This window comes from Peromyscus maniculatus, chromosome 10, assembly GCF_049852395.1.
Source record: "Peromyscus maniculatus bairdii isolate BWxNUB_F1_BW_parent chromosome 10, HU_Pman_BW_mat_3.1, whole genome shotgun sequence".
Taxonomy (NCBI): domain Eukaryota; kingdom Metazoa; phylum Chordata; class Mammalia; order Rodentia; family Cricetidae; genus Peromyscus; species Peromyscus maniculatus.
In genome coordinates this window covers 12826208-12844000 of record NC_134861.1, presented here as the reverse complement: position 1 = coordinate 12844000, position 17793 = coordinate 12826208, and the positions used below count along the sequence as shown (strand labels likewise).

General features: G+C 37.8%; 1 protein-coding gene across 2 annotated transcripts in view; it reads right to left on the bottom strand.

Moving 5' to 3' along the window:
- Positions 1–17793, bottom strand: part of Abca13 (ATP binding cassette subfamily A member 13) — a 432541-nt gene that overhangs the window by 61410 nt on the left and 353338 nt on the right. The gene's annotated exons all lie outside the window — the stretch shown is intronic.

The following is a 17793-nucleotide window of genomic DNA, read 5'->3' as shown; positions in this document are numbered from 1 at the left end:
CCCTCTGCTCTGCTCCTGCCATCTTTCTTTCTCTCCAGGCCTGGCTCTTCCCCCTCCTATTCCCTCCTTCCTTCTAATAAAGCTCTTTGTAACTCTGGTAGTTGTGGCCATGTTCAGTGACTTTTCTGCCAGTAGCCAGCACTGCCACCAGCGCCGTTTACATATCAATGCTCTCCAGGATGCATGTGAAACCCCTGAATTTAGACTTTGGAAGCTAGTCTTCTAAGCAATGGTATTAAGAGGTAGTACCTTTAAAAGAAGGATTAGGTCATAAACACTGGGATCTCAAAAAGCAGGTGATTGTGATATTTAATAAGAATCAACTTGACTGAATTAAGAATAATAAAAGAGGTCATGAATTTGAAATAAGTAATGAGGAGTATTTGGGAGGGCTGATGTGGGGAGAAATACTGTAATTATATTCTAATTAAAAAAAACAAAAAGGAAAAAAATAATAATAAATAAATTAGATCTATAGACATTGAGAAAGTGTTACTTCTGAGTGTGTCTGCGAGAGTGTTTCCAGAAAAGCCCTGGCTCAGGGAAGCACACTTAAAGCAGCAGGGTACCATCCCACCTGCTTGAGAGCCAGATGAAAAGAATTCACCTTTCTCTCTCCTCCTCCCTCTTCCCTCTCTCTCCTCCTCCTTCCCTCCATCTTTTTCTTCCTTGTTTCTTCCCTCTTCTTCTCTCCTTGTCTCTTCCCCTCTCATCTTCCCTCCCATCCTTTCTTTCCCTGAGCTGGTGTACCCTTTCCCTTTTCCCTCTGGCATGAGAGCACTGTGAGAACACTCTGGACTTTAGAGGGCAGAGGTAGAACCAGCTGATCACTGGGTTTTCAGATGAGAACTACAACACCAATTTCCTTGGCTCTGGGTTTGAGGACTTGAACTGAATCACTCTACTGGCACCCCTGAGTCTCCACTTTATGAATGGCAAATAGCTTGTTGTAGGACTTCTCAGGCTCCATAATCACATGGGCAAATTCTCCCAATAGAATATATCTCCTCTCTCTTCTTTCCCCTCTTCCCTCCTTCCTCTTCCTTCCCTACCATACCTTAAAGTATTCTGACTGGTTCTTTATCCTTACAAAGGCCACCTGGGGGGAACTCATAGTTCAGCTCTTCCTTCTACCATGGAAAAACAGCAATAAATCCTCATCTCTAAAGCAGGCAGTCTTCACCCAACCCATGTCTGGTAGGATCTTCTTCCTCTAGTGTGCAATAATACTGTGATTGTTTCACAATCATTCTCATGATGTGTGTGTCCTTTACTCATTCTTGCATAGGAAATGAGACTGTCAAGGAGGATGTCCTCTTGAATTTGTAGTCTGATAAACAATGAATACATTTTACATCATGAGTCACCACAGGGTATTTGTTTGTCTCATGGAAAAATGCAAAGGTTGAATGAAAATATAAGTTTCAAGAATCCTTGTATATTTAGTTATTAACTTGGGAAAACCTAATAAGGAGATAACTCAATAGAATTATATACGTATGTATATTTATAATCATGTTTGTGTATGTGTGTGTTATCTGTAGTTGCAAGCATGTTAGTTTAAATTCATTATCAGAGTTGAGGTCAATCTGGGATTTGGTTTTTTGAAAGTCTAAATGTAAAGGAAATCAAATACTTAATTAAAACTATTCAGAAAGTCTTGGCCCATGAAACATTGACAACTGGATCAAATGCAGGACACCTCTAGGTAAAGTGTAGCAATGGTAGCAATGGTAGGCATGGGTCCAAAGAGAAGGAAACTTCATTGTGATAAGAAATGTGCTCTCATCTTCCTGAAATTCAGGTCATTGTGACAGATGACAATGAGATGTGGAAAATGGTTCCTGAGAGGCTAAGGTGCTAAGCAGAACTGATATTATTCTTTAGAGATAAAAAGAAGATGTGGGTCTACAGAGTCAGACAAGGCCAGATGAGCCCATACACTGGAAAAAATGAAGGGAATCTGTAACTGAGGCTCTCTTACCTGGGGACAGTGATGGGAGGGACATAAGAAAATGACAGCCTAGTGTCCCAATCCCACCAAACGCAAAACTCCTCTGTGAAGTGGGATCACTAGATACTGATGGAAACAGCAGTGGTAAAGGCATCAGCCACGATGAAACCTTGCCCTTGAAATTTATGCAGGGAATTAGAGCTTGTTACTATGGATAATGAAGAGTCAAATGGAAAATCCAGGAAGTTCAAACTTGTTTACTTGATCTCAATATTTGAGAAATGTAATGCTTTATAAGCTCTGTGCAACCTCAAATATTTTACTATCACTACAGAAAATATCAGAAAGAATTATTTTTCCTTTTACCAAAAAGGTTTAGTAAAAAAAAAAAAATATATGGACTATCTTGATCTGGAACAAAAAAGAAATGAGACAAAGTAAACCTATATCATAAGGAATAGCAGAACAAAGATTAAAGGAATAGATAAAATAGAAAAGACAAAATAACAACAAAAACCTTCAAAGACACAAGTTAATTCTTGGAGAAACAAAAACTCCAAACTTAGCTACACTGGCCAAGAAAAACAAAAATAAAACAAATAACAACAACAATAACAAACAAAGATTCACATGACAAAATTGCAACAAACATTTCTATTAAGATATAGAAGCAAAGAGGTTTGTGGTAAAGAGGTACTCAAATCCTTGTGGGGATAAATCCATAGTGGATGAACAGGTACCTAAGAATAAACAAACAACTGAATTGTTTGAATGCGGTAAAACAAACTTTTTTTAACCAGGTGCACAAGGAATTAGGTTGAACAAGAACTCTTTAAAGTGCTCCAATTTAACCCCAGGACCAACCAGATAATTTCAGTAGTGAGTTCTAATGAATGTTTGAAGACAAACATCAATCCGTCAGTCTGTTTCAAACAAAGAAAAGACAAATACAACTCTGAGCAAATTTCCTAAAAATCCTAACAGCCTGGTAATGGATCCAAGGACATGAGAAGGAAAGAAAAGTCTGTGATTTATTAGAACTGTAGACATATGAATTTTTGCAAAATGCACACTCTCATCAACTAACAATGGGGTTATGCCCCAGTAAACTAAATGTGAACTGAAAATATCATAAATCAAAAATGCTTTTACTGCCAGCTGTGTTGACACATTTCAATAAGTCTAGCACTTCAGAGGTAAAGGCAAGACAATCATGAGCTCAAGACCAGCCTGGGCTATTTATTAAGCTCCAGTCTATTGTAAGAAGATTCTGCTCCAGGGATGGGAGGGGGGAATGCATTACTACTTTTCAATTGCTCAATGAATGAACAATATAGCTCCAACTGGTCTACCTTAAACATTTTTAGGACTCAAATTAGCCTACAGTTGAGCACTGTGGAAGTATTATTACTGCATATTATTAGCCTTGGAAGAGATGAAAATTCAAAGTATAGTTTCTAATGAATGCATATTTCTTTTGGACCATCATAGAATTGAAAAACTATGTTTGGAATCTAGTAAGTAGGAAACCATGTGTACAAGTAAATCAACCCCAGCAATACTCAAGGAAAATTAGATATAAGAAAGTAAGATAAACCCAAGGAAGACAAAGTTAGTTCAGTATGCTAAAATTAACCCTTATATACTGAATTAATAAAGGATAAATACCATTTAAAAATACCACATTTGACAAAAATCTCAATTAGAAATAAAACAGGTTTATTATATGATACTATCTATAGGAACTTCTCCATTTATATGGTCCATGTATATAGATAGACAGATCTATAGAGGCAAAAATAGATTCATGATAATGATGGCTAGGGAAGGGAGGGGCGAAGGAGAAAGACTAATATGTGCAGCGTCTATTTAGAAGGTGATAAAAAATATTCTGAGATTAAATACTAAAAGTCATCATGCATCCGTGGTTCTACCATGGCTGGGGACTGTGCTGAAGTCCAGCTGCATTGCCACCAAAGGTCACATAGAGGCCAAGGTTAGGGCCAAATCCATTCCCACCTGAGTGGCCAGTCCCTCTACCCAGAGCCAGGATGTTGACCTGCCCCAAGCTGCTGCTGAGGGCAATGTGTGGGTCCATGGTCCAGCTGTAGCTGGGGTCTGTGTGAATGTCTGTGGCCTGTGTCATCTCAGGATGCCATAAGAACCATGTGAGATGCAGAGGGCCATGCTGAGCTGGCCACACGCTTTGCTAGCCCTGGAAAAGCTGGCTTTACCTCTTACTGGACCGTACAACAAGAGAGCTGGCCCCTGCACCTCACCAAAGCCAAGGTGAACCGACCCTGAGGGCATATGTGTAGGGGAGCTGACTCCACCCCTTCACTTGAGGTAGGTGGCCCCAGGAGCCCTGGACTGAGCTTCCATCCAGGCCCACAGCCTGTCCTTGGGTTGACCCACCTTAGCATCTACCCCATCTAGGACCTGCTGGAGCTAGTGAAGGGAACCGGTCCTGTGGAATAAAACCCACATGATCTCCAAGACTTGTGGCATCCACAGGATATCCAAAGGAGTTCTGGTGAGGATTCATTGATGATGGTATACCAGAAATCAGAGGCCTTGAACCAGACCAGTGACTCATTGCAATAAACATTTGCCAGTAAAACTAATGAAACAAAGAAGTATACTATATAGCAGACTGAAGCCTCCTTTGCTGCCAGGACAAACAAAGAGATGTTGGAGAAGCAGGAAAGGAGAAGCAAAGAGATTTTTCTGTTGTTGATTTTGTCTTGTTTTGTTTTGGTTTGATTTTGCTTTGGCTCTTGTTTGCTTGCTTGCTTACTTTGATTTGTTTCCTTATGTGTGTATGGGGAGGCGTGCTCTGGATAAGGGAGGGATTTGGGGAGACTTGAAGGTGAACAGAAATGGGGTGCATGATGTGAAACTCCAAAAGAGTCAATAAAGAAGTTTTTTTTAAAAAAATCATCATGCATTTTTATGAATATAACCATTTCAATGTTACACTTAAGATTATAAACTCTGAAGTATGTGGATTTAATCAAAATTAACCAAAACATGGGGGAAGCAAGGGGTGGGTACTGAGAGAAGGAGAGGTAGGGGGAACTGTGGTTGGTATGTAAAAATTCAAAAGTAACTTTTTTAACTTAAAAAAAAAATCAGTATACAATGTTCTATAGAAGTATTTGTATCCCTTCATACCTGCATTATATAGATGGCTCTTCATGATTGTACCAATAATGTTCATTCCAATACTTGTCAATAGTATGAAGGAAAAAATCATCATAGCATGCAACAGTGTGGATACTAATCACTTTACCAGTGGAAATTATGGAAAAGAAGCTTCTCATAAAAGACTTATTGAGTAGCCAGCCAATAACTGGTCCAATTTAAGGCCAACACCACAAAAGGGAGCCCATGACTAAAAGTGCCTGCAGGGTCAGGAACCAGATCAGATGCTGGATAACCCAGACACCCAGGATAAAATCAAACATAGCTAGCAAAAAAAAATTATAATCAATGAAATGATTTCTAATGATATTCTGCTATACTCATAGATCAGCGCCTAGCCTAATTATCATCAGAGAGGCTTTATTAAGCAACAGATAGGATCAGATGCAGAGACCCACAGCCAAACATTAGGTGCAACTCAAGGAGCCCCACAGAAGAGGAGAAGGAAGGATTGTAGGAACCAGAGGATTCAGGGACACCATGAGAACATGGCCATAGAATCAACTAAGCAGGGCTCATAGGGGATCGCAGAGACTGAAGCAGCAATCACAGAGTCTTCATGTGTCTGAGACAGGTCTCTTGAACATATATTATGGCTGTTAGCTTGGTGTTTTTGAGGGATTCCTAACAGTGGGAGAGCAGGGTATCTCTGACTCTTTTACCTGCTCTTGGGACCCTTTTCTTCCTACTGAGTTGCCTATCCAGCCTTGATAGGAGGGTATTTGCCTAGTCTTATTGTAACTTGTTGTGCCATGTTTGGTTGATAACTGTGGGAGGCCTTGTCTTTTCTGAAGGGAAAGGGAGGAGGAATGGATCTGGAGAGGAGGCAAGAAGTGGGGGTGGGGGTTGCTGGGAGGAGTGAAGAGAGGGGAAACTGTGGTCAGGATGTAATATATGAGAGAAGAATAAATTTAAGAAAATCACATTCTAATTTAAGAGGAACTGTGGTCAGGATGTAATGTATAAGAGAAGAATAAATTTTAAAAAACTAGTTTAAAAGATGTCTCCTGTTACTACAATAAACATGTTATTTTGACCACAATACATGTGATTTATAAAGTTAAAAAAGGAAGCTGTGAAGAAAATTAATAGAAAAGTAACATTTCAAATAAAGTATTGATTTCAAGAGAAAACCTGTTTTAAAAAAGAGTAAGAACATACAGAGAAAAACATTAAAGATATAGAAATGAACAACAGAACTTCTAGGACTGGACAGCATAGTGTCTAGAATAAAACAACTCATGAGAATGAGAATAATTAAAGGCCCCAGGTACTAGAAAAGGAGCTGGAAACAGAACAAGAAAAATTCAGACAAGCATGAATGCAGAAAGAACAAGGAAAGAAAACAGCTCCACAGTTGCCTGTGTGTAACCACAGTATCATAAAGAGAAGGGGGACAAGAAAGGACATGGATTTGAACAGATAATTTACACATTTGAAGGCAACTATGGTGCACTACCCAAACCCAACAAAACCCAAATAGGATAAACACAAAGAACCCACATTTAGAACATCTGTGCCGAATGACTAGAAATAAAATCTTCTCTTTAAAAAAAAATGAAAAATGTATAATTTCATTTTAATTGAATCTACAACAAAAATAATCTATGATAGTTAGTCAAGAGAATATTTGGTTTGAAGGAGAAAGTGACAGAGATTCTGAGGACCATTCATTAACATATTTCCTGGTGATGGTGATAAAATACATATCATTATAAATATTCACCAAATTCTATAATTATTATGTGAAGGAATTATGTGGCTTAATTTTAAAGTTAACGTTTTAAGTATTGTTGCTAACATCTGTGTGTTAATTTGTAAAACATCTGCCTCAATCTTTGAAGTTAATAAGGTTTTACTAAGATTCTTCTACAATTGTCAACTTCAAAGCATTCAGGCAATTAAAGATAGGAGGTTTCATTTAACTCTCTGACCAACATGGAGATGTGGAACACACATATTCAATATTCTCATTGTTACAGACTCCAGACACTTTCTGCCTCTGTCCTGTCCTTGGTCAGTATGTACTCTCTGTATTTGATATTGTTGAGCTCTAGAACATGGAAATAGCTTAGTACAGGTGAACCAGGGTACTCCTGGGACCCAGCTACAGAATGAACCTGCTATCTTCTTATCGTCACAGGTACCATTACCCCTTGCAGTGATGGCTGCTTTATTTCTACTCAGATACTATAAAACTAAGATCATGATTTCACAATGAACCAAAGCAGAGAGGTTTTTTTCCATATTCCCAGAGCAGAGCATGTTCCTTCTGATGTGCAGTTAAAATTGTTGCATTTCCTTTGTAGTTAGTAGAAGCTCCTTATTGGATAACACTTTCTTACAGGACAAAAAATATATATATTTTTCTGTTTTATTTAAAAAAAAAAAAACTTTAGATAAAACTCAGGGCTTTCAAAATACTAGGCAAGTGCTTTACCACTGAGCTATACCCCAAGCCCCAAGAGGTGCAGCTGTTACTCTGAAATGATATCTACATTTGCAAATAGTTTGGTAGATTGTATATGGAGAAGATGCACAGTCTATTGCACTATAGCACAGCCAGCACTCAAGTCACACTAGTGGCATGCCAAGTCAAGCATACTGCATTTTTCCTACCTGCATTTCATTAGCTTGATTTTTTTGATATTTTATTTATTTTTATTCTACATGTATAAACATTTTGCCTAAATGTATGTCTATGCATGCAGTGTCAACAGAAGCTAGAAAAGGGTATCAGATGCGTTGGAACTGGAGTTATAGATGGTGGTGAGCTGCCATGTGGGCACTGGGGAAAGAAACCTCTAAGAAAGCAGTCAGTGGTCTTAACTGCTGAACAATCTCTCTGGGCCCTCATTAGCTTAAATATCTGAACCTCTATAACACTTTTCTTATCTGAATTTTGGGCAAAGTAAGGATTTAGGAAGATCAAGAACTATAGTTAAAGTCTGGGTGATCAGAACCGCTTTTCAGTAGTGTGGTACGCTGGTCTGTGTGGAGACACCATAGGTACAGCCTTTTGCAGATCTAAATACAAAAGGATGTGGTAGGTGAATGCAGCTTGAGCAAAGCAGGAGTTAATGGCCCATCCAGAGATCATCTTAGCTGAAGGAGAAGATGAGCTTATTTATTTAAGTCCTTTCATCTAACTCCAAGGGATGCTAACCACACACTTCTTAAATCAGAATCACCGTCAGTCATATTTATGCTATTAGAAAGTGTCCCCATCCATTTCATAGTATCCACACGTTTGCACTTGGTTATCTCAGCCTAATAGAGAAGGTCATAACATTCTGTATGCTTTATGCTTCAGCACCACTTGGAAAGACAAGACATTTTTCAGTGTTGGATCTGACATAAAAATGAACTTCAAGTGGCTTTTATCATGATGCATTCCAACTGGCTTTTTTCTCTTTAATTAATGGCACAACAGTTCAAAAAACCCTAGAAATTAAATACAAACTCAGAAGAACACTCTGAGAGGTCTTTGCCAAGAACCTTCTCACTCCAGGCATTTAATTTCCTTTATATTATCAGCAGTCTGTAAACTGTCAAATAGTTAATGAGAGCAAAAGGCTGTTCAGTGGACCTAGCATGATTTGCTTTCCAGCATTTCAGCATTTGCACCTTGCTTGCTTTTCAAACACTTGCTTTACCTTTCCAATGCCCACATTTATCTACAGGTTTAACCCCAAATTTGCCATACACTTTATGTTCAGGTAACCAGGTCTGATCTGATGGAGTGTTATGTGTGTCTTCACAGATGCCACAAAGTAACTGAAACTATATGACCAGGCTTCAGAGAGCTGTACCCTCAATAGTAGTTTGATACTGTTTCAAAGAGAATATGGTATATCCATGATGCTTTGCTTATTAAATATAGATCAAGAATATATAACTGAAGGCTGGAATGCATTCAGATCCTAGGTTTAAGCTACAACTCACACATACACCACCTGTGTTCTCATCTAAGACAGGTGGATTTTCTCAAGTCTCTTAGATAGGTAATTAAACATGAATATACATGCAATAGGAAAGTGCAGTCACTCTTTCAGGGGGTATTTAAACTCTAACTATTTCTGCATTTAACTCCTGTGAACATAGCTAAGAGAAAATACACTAAACTAATTAAATAATCCTTTTAATATAGGGAAGTCATAAACAATAACATTTTCACATTGCTGATGTTTTTCCTGCTATCCCATCAAGAGAATACTATAAATCTGGGAGCAACAAAACATCTCATTAAATTATGCATATGCTTTTTGAATATCAGTTGCAAATTTTCCCATGTGCATTAATTACTGTTCCATTGCTCTAACAAAATACCATGACCAAAGCCAAATTACATAAGGAAAAGTTTATTTTAGCTAATGGTTTTGGGTGGATAGTCCATAATAGCAGAGAAAGCATGGTGGCAGGTAAGATCAGGAAGCTGAGAGATCTTAGTTTTGACCACACACAGGAAGCAGAGAGCACAAATGGGAAGTGAGGTGAGGCTATAAGCCCTCACAGCCCACCCCAAGTGCCATACTTCCTCCAACAAGGCTGCACCTTCTAAAGGTTCCATAGACTCCCAAACAGTAATGCTAATTGGAAACCAGCATTTAAAAACAAATGAGATGTGAAGAACATTTTATACTATCTAATATCTTACTAAAGGGAAGACTAGGTTAATATCTCATAGACGTATCTTACAAGAAAAAATAAAGATTAATATGCATATCACCTTTCACTCTGTTATAGAATTTTATGGTCTGTTTCTGTGAATCAAGATGTCATCACTAGTGACACATGAAGGCTGACTTAGAAAATATTCAGAAAACATTAACTTAGTTCCAGTATCACAGCACCCTTAACCTAAAAGTACTCCTTCTTGAGGTCAGTGTTAGGGGTTATACAAAGTTATCATCACATTTAACAGTATCTAAATAAAAAAAAATGAATGTCACTATTGATGCAATAGTTTTCAGAACTACATCTCACTCACACACACACACACACACACACACACACACATATTATTTCCAAAAATATATTATCCAGATTCAGATTATCATATACTTATTACTAGTTATACAATAGATATTGCCAAGACAGTTTATTTATTTGTTTTTGTTTTTAATTATGAGTATGTGTGTGTTTGTATATGTATGTGTGTATGCGCACATGAGCACAGTGTCTGTGGAGGCCAGAAGAGGGCATTAGATCTTCTCCAGCTAGAGTTACAGATGATATGAGCTGTCTGATAAGGGTACTGGGAAGTAAGGCTGGTTCCTCTACAAGAGCAGTATGTGCTCTTAATCACAGAAGCATTTCTCTAGCCCCAAGAAGTTTCCTAAACTTCAAATGCCTGGTTTTGAATAGTATCAAATTTAAAATTACAGGAAGACTTTTCACATAAAGAAACAAAGTTATCATTTATCAGAAACCAGGAGATTGAAAAAGGCATTTCAACTACTCTGCACCTGCTTAACACTTCAATGTTGAAACAGAGCCAGGGAAATCAAGATTCTTGTTTTCATTAAAATGGAATAAAAAAAAGTCCTACATTAGGGGCTACATATGGCTCAGTGGCTAAGAGTGTGCATTGTACTTGTAGATGGCTCAGTTCCCAATACCCACTGGGCAGTTCACAAACATATAATTCCAGATCTAGGGGAATCCAATGCCTCTGGCCTCTCTGGGTACCTGCACGCATGTGCATATACCCACAAAGATATGCAAACATATACACACAATTATAAAATTAAACCTTTAAGAAATTCTATACAAGAAGTATATATTAGTAAACTTTTGTTACTATACCAAAATATCTCCACCATCAATGTAACAAAATGGAAGGTTATTTTGGTGCAAAGCTTTGGAGCTTTCAGTCTGTGACAAAATGACAAATTGGCTCATTGTTTTGAACTTTGGTGATGCATCATGATGGGAGAATATGGCAACGTACAACCATTCACCTCCTAACAAGAAAACCAGAAAAGAAAGTAGAGGCCAGGGTCCCTCTGTCTCCTTCAAGGATACACCTCAAAGAACAGAAGACTTCCTACTTTTCAAACTTCTTAAGAGTCTCACTATGTCCCAGAAACACCAAGCTGGAGACCAAGCTTTTTCACGGAGTCTTAGGAGAATGCTGAGGATCAAAACACTACCTACAGATCATTCTCTGTCCAGATCTCAGAGTGACTATTTAAAAGGCAAGTTGAAAATAAAGCTGATAAAAAACAGCTTCATCTTTTGTTTATAAACTAGAGGTAAATATGAGACAGAATATTAAAATGCCTTGATTTACAGCATTCTTCAGCATCCCAAAGCTTTGCAAAGATTCCAATTTGCTTGTACTTGGAAAAAATCAAAGAAAAAGAATTTAAATTCAAGTTCATTTTTTTCTGTAAAGTTTAAAGTGTATAGACACCGAACTAAAATTGTTAGGATGCTGTAAGATGATCTAACTTACAGGACAGGCATGATAAATGTAGACTGTTATTTAGTAGAATGTCACAGGAAGCATAGCTCTATATGTAAAATAATTGCAAACTATGAAATAATTTCATCACCTTTGAAAAACCACAATATTTTCATGTCATTACTAATGATGATACTAAACTCTTTTCATGCTAAATAAATTTGTCAACCATCTACTAAATTTTTGAATAACAAATCTTATATAAAAGTCATAACTTTGTGTCTATCAGTCTCAGAATATATACACATATTTTATTTTTATGCCCAAAAAAGAAGAAGAAAAAAGCACAAACTAGGATATATTTTTCCTCTTAAAAGAAAAGTACTGAGCCGGGCGGTGGTGGCACACGCCTTTAATCCCAGCACTCGGGAGGCAGAGCCAGGCGGATCGCTGTGAGTTCGAGGCCAGCCTGGGCTACCAAGTGAGCTCCAGGAAAGGCGCAAAACTACGCAGAGAAACCCTGTCTCGAAAAAACCAAAAAAAAAAAAAAAAAAAAAAAAAAAAAAAAAAAGTAAAAATTGTCTTCTAGTGTCCTTTATTTTCATGTTCTCTGCAAGCAGTCAACACTGAGTGCTTTAGAAACCCTGCTTCTAGTTTCTTACCTCTGTCCACACCTCATTCTGCTATCTCAGACCCTGTACGTGAAGCTCCAGAGCCCGGCTGAGACGGTGTGCTCACTTCTACTTCTCTGTCCCTTCCATCGCTCACTTGTGCTTCATGTCTCTACTGTCCTCTGTCTACACATTTGGGAAGGAAAACCAGGCCTGTGGACATGGGTTGTCACACTGACTCAGTCAGATTTTTACCCCAAACTGGATCCATGCTAAGAGTAACATGTCTAATGATTCTCTAAATTACCTAGAGAATAAAACAAAAACTAACCAGTGTGATAGCTTGAGTAGGTGTGGTAATGTGATAATGTATAAATCTAAACCCAAGAGCATATTGTTAGGACAGAAAAGAACAAAGTGTTAGTCTCCAGACTCAGGTTTGGGGGATTAAAAAATGTTTCACTGCTGTTTCTTGAAAGTCAAACTTTTAGAAAATTCAAAGGAACATCATACGATCCACTTGGATTACCATCGCAATGCAAGAGTGGTACTTAATTCACAACATTGGATATTTCATTGAAGAAAATTAAATATACATTTATACTTTTGTCATCTGAATTGTATCAAAATGATGGTTCACCCTCCAGAGAGGCAGGTTGATGAGCCCCAGCCCTATGCCTAGAGTTTGCTTTAAGTTTTCAATGTTCAATTATTAAGTAGAAACAAATAATCATGGAATATTAGTTATTTGATGGAAATAAGATAAACAATATTTTAAAGACAGAAAATTGACAAAATCAGCATTAACTGTCACATTAAAATTTTTTTAAAACTAGTGATGAGGCCATAGCTTATCCAGAAAGTGCTTGCCTTGTGTGCATGAGACCCTGTGATCAATGCTGGGACTGAAAAAGAAAAAACTTTGTAAAAACATACTTAGTTTAATTATAGCTTTTAAGCATAATTCTGAAAATTCTAGTAAAATTAATCAACAAAATAATTTAAGTATATGTAAATATTAGAAATTAGAAAGTAGTACCATCACTTTTGTCTCAAAAGTGGACATGTTAAATTAAGAAAAGACAAAGTGAGATAAAAGAATTTCATAAAATAGTTGGTAAAATTTAAAAATAAATATTAGTTTCCCTATATAGCCAATTTAAAATGTAATAGAAAAATCCAGTCATTACAATATGAATCAAATAAATAACAACAGATGGCCAGCAGAAACAATGGGTAGGATGTATCCGCTGAATGAAGTCTATAGGAAGCAGCTATTGTAAATGGGAAGTCAGGCTGCAGTCCTGAGTGATGAAGCTCAGGTTGGTACATGACCTGATTATCATAGCATTCTTTACATATTTCACAACAGGGAAATGCAGATTATCTAATGGTAGAGACCTTTGCTTCATGTCAAGACTCATTATAAAACAGTCTATAACAAGAGGGTAGACCTACAGCCAGAGAAAGTCAAATAAATTCAAAACTAAGACCACATATACATATATGAGTGTATATAAATATAACTTATTCTATAGTAAATATGTAATATCACATCAGCAAAGACTTATTGTTCCGTCAATGGTGTTGCACTTTTTGGATAACTCTCTTAGAAGACTGAAATTCAAGTATTCTTTTGCTCTTTATATAATACAAACTTAATATGGATTTAGTCAAATAAAAGCCAATAAAACATCTGAACTATTACCTTGGGTAAATTCCATTGTTGAGGTAAGAAAGCTTTCCTAAGCATTAGCCCACAGTTATAAATAAAACACACAAACTAGAGATTAAGAATGTGACTGACTGAAAATGAAAACCTTGCTGACATCATCACACTTCCATCACTAAAGAGAGACCCTCAGGATAAGATCTTCAGTAGCATAATTTCCTAGTAGCATGATTTGTTGTTTAATAACAAACAAACAGTGTACAGTTTATTTGTGTTGGTGGTTCTTTGAAGGGATTAATGGTGATTTTTTTTTTTTGTCTTTTTTTCAGAATGCAGTGCTTCTGAAAGCAGCCTAAAAACAGAACGTGGCCACATTTGTCTTCACATTGTCAATAGATACCGAATTCTACATGGGGCAAGCTCAAGCATCTTAGCAACTAATAAAATGAGACTGAAAGAGAAAAGTGTGCAATAGAAAGTCCAGAAGAATAGGAAGTGATAATAAAAGAAAAGACAAAGAAGCTTTATTAGTCTCTGTGCTGACTGTGAGTGGCTTCCCAGGATGCCAGTTACTGAACACTGAGAGTATAGTACAGATAATGTATACAGTGGCACATAGGTCATAGGAGTGTTCCATGTCTGTTCCTGCCTGGGACATAAAGATGTCTGATCGCTCCCGGCAAGGGGACCAATAGACCAAAGGAAGAATTCCATCCAAGCCCAGATTGGTGAACCAATACATTTGTTATCTGACAGGAGCTGACGGGAAGCTACATAGGAGCATGGGTAACTCAAGGGCAGCTGCAGCACTGGAAAGTCCCACCCCAGCACCAGTGGCAACTTGTGAAGCTCATCCACAGAACAGTCCCCATGCCCAGCCAGCATTTCATCCCTTCTACACTCTGGCATGCTCTAATACTACATGCAGCTGAGAGGCACAGTGAACAATAGCTATAATCTCAGATGAGGGATTGATGACACCCACAGTCTTCTACAAAGGAACATTAATCATCTCAATATAATTACTATAGACCATCACAGCAATGTTCCTTCATGATGGTTGCCATGTTACACATGAAGAAAACAATCCTACAACAACATAGATAGATGAAATATAGATACTGTGATTCAGCCAGTGTCATCTATTTTAAAAATCAAAAAGGACACGCACACATATACAAGCACACCTACATTCATGTTCTCTCTCTCTCTCTCTCTCTCTCTCTCTCTCTCTCTCTCTCTCTCTCTCTCTCTCTCTCTCTCTCTCTCACACACACACACACACACACACGCACGCACGCACGCACGCACGCACGCACACACACACACACACACACACACACTTTCAACAGATTTGTTGTCTGAAAAAGAAAACTAGAGGTACTACAGAGTCTAGAACAGAGAAAACTACATGACAAGCTAAATTTTCTATGAAAAAAATCAGACTACTTTGGCAGCCATGCTACAGAAGGGGATCCTTTGATCCAACTAGCTGAGAACTTGAGGGGTGAACAGAGAAGGATTCCTGGTGGAGCAGGCTCTTACATATCTACCAGATGCTAATCTCACATTTCTCATAGTTCCTGCAAAGTATTAGCCTAGGAAATGGCAAAAAATTGCCAAGTGTTCATTGTGTTTCAGACATAGATTATCTAGTACACTCAACATTTTGGTGGTGAGCCTAGTCTTTAATGGCTGAAGTATCTCCCCAGCCCTCTAATATACTCTGTATCAACCTTTGAGGAAAGTGCTTTTATCTCATTCTTAGGAATAGAAAACAAATGTTTAAAAGAGAAGTCATGGATTTCCCACAGCTCAGTAGAGGCAAAATCAAAGCTTAGGCCAAGACAAATCTCAAGGATCTAGTTCTAAATCATTGTGCCACTGTGTCACCATATTCTAGGAAACTTCTGTCATGAGGCATATGTAGAAGACCCCCAGCAGCTGCAGCAGGGTCCACTCTATGCACAGCAGTGCAATTGCTGTGCTTCAGATGTGGAAAGCACTGTTTCATAAATCTCATTCCTCCACAGAGTAGTCATACACAAAACTCATAGGAAAGTCAGGCCATTCCTGTCTAGTCATGGTCTCACCCATCTGGGTCATATGCTCATTTCATCAGTGGAAATTCATAATTTTATTTTTAAGGGAAGAAAGAGCAAGAGAAGAGATCAGTATCCCACAATGCCCTTTTAAGATAAGCCTCCATTGATCTACAGGTTTCCATTAGATCCCACAGCCTGAAGAAGGTTCTACCATATGACAACAGAGCCACATTGAGGATAAAGCATCTTTGAGGATGCTTAACATCCAAATCACAGCACCAATGCATATGAACATTACATGTGAGGAGTCAAAGCTTATTAGAATCAGTATATAAAACAATGACTATTAGGTAGAATAGCGCTGTTTGGTCATAGAAAAATGGCCATGTTCTTAACAGCATAATTAAAGAGAATCATCGACTCAACCACACTAGACACCATTACCATAAACATTAAAAATGAGTACAAAGAAAGACAGATGACAACAAGAAAATTTAGTTGCTAACAGTTCCAAACTAAGTGATTAAGTCAGATCTTGATGCCGCTCTGGACCACAGAGTCTTCCCTTGTGAAATGAAAAAGACAAATCACTTACTATTAAACTAATACATTAAGCATTTTCACATACACATGTACATGGAGTCAATAAGTTGGGGACCACAGACCTAGGTGAATGGCATGTGTCTTTGGGTGGAGAGGACTGACAGGAAAGAACTTTAGTGTTTGCAGGTATTGGTATCCTGCAGCATCACGGAAACTACCTTCTGGATACAAAAAGATGATAGCCTCAAACACACACATCTGGGGAATTCACAGTATAACAAAGTAAATAACTAATATCAAAACAGCATGATATTTTGACAGAGATATGGCCAATGTTCAGTCTTAGGAGAAACCTTGGAATAAAGCTTCTATGTGTTAGTAGAACCGACTATGCTTACCACTAATGAACCAGAAGAGCCCCACAAGAAAAATGAGCATGTGGGCAACACTGATGTGTGCTAAGGAAGGCACTCAGAAATGCCATGCTTTGTTGGAGATGCCCTAGTTCCTAAGGATGGGAGCATCGGAAGACAAATTCCCACCAAGAGTACTTTCCATGAAGTGTCAAGCTTATATAACATACTAACTCTCATTTCCAGGTCAGATATCAACACGTAAATGCCACAAGATACAATACACAAACTTGCAGATAGCTTGTGGCATCAGAAAATGCATAGACAAAAAATAAGGTGCTTCATGCTTATGTTAATCGCCTCCCACCCTCAGGCGTTCACTCTGTTCATTAAAGAAAATGTAGTGCTATATTGGAAGAATCTTAGATAATAGCAGAATATAGATCTACAATAAACCAGGACCTCAGCTTGGCTTTTGTATTTAAAGTCTGGGAAAGGAAGTGATTTCTTCCAATATCCCTTTTTATTGAGCATTATCCCTTAATTAGCAAAATGCTTAAGGATCGTTCTCTGCCAAGAGACTTCCAGAATTTTCTTCATACTACTTTGTAATGAAGCATATTGCCCAAATTGATTTAATTATACTGACACACCCTTGCAGGGACATAGGAATTTATTTATTGGTGCAATACAATGTCCTATTGAAAAAGTAATAAATTAGGAGACACATCCCTATGAGATGCCACCAGAATGTTATAGTCTCAAGATATTTTCCATTAGAAATCACACACACAATGTTTCACTAAAATTCACATATACATATTTACCACTAAAAAATCAAATACACACACACACAAGCACACGTGCACATACGTGTATTAGCCTTATTGGTTTTGAAAAAAATACAGTGTATGTTGGATAACAGAAAAACACACCATAATATAAATTATACTGGTAAGTTGTTATGTTCTGTCTGCACTTGTTCAGAGCAGACTCTAAGAA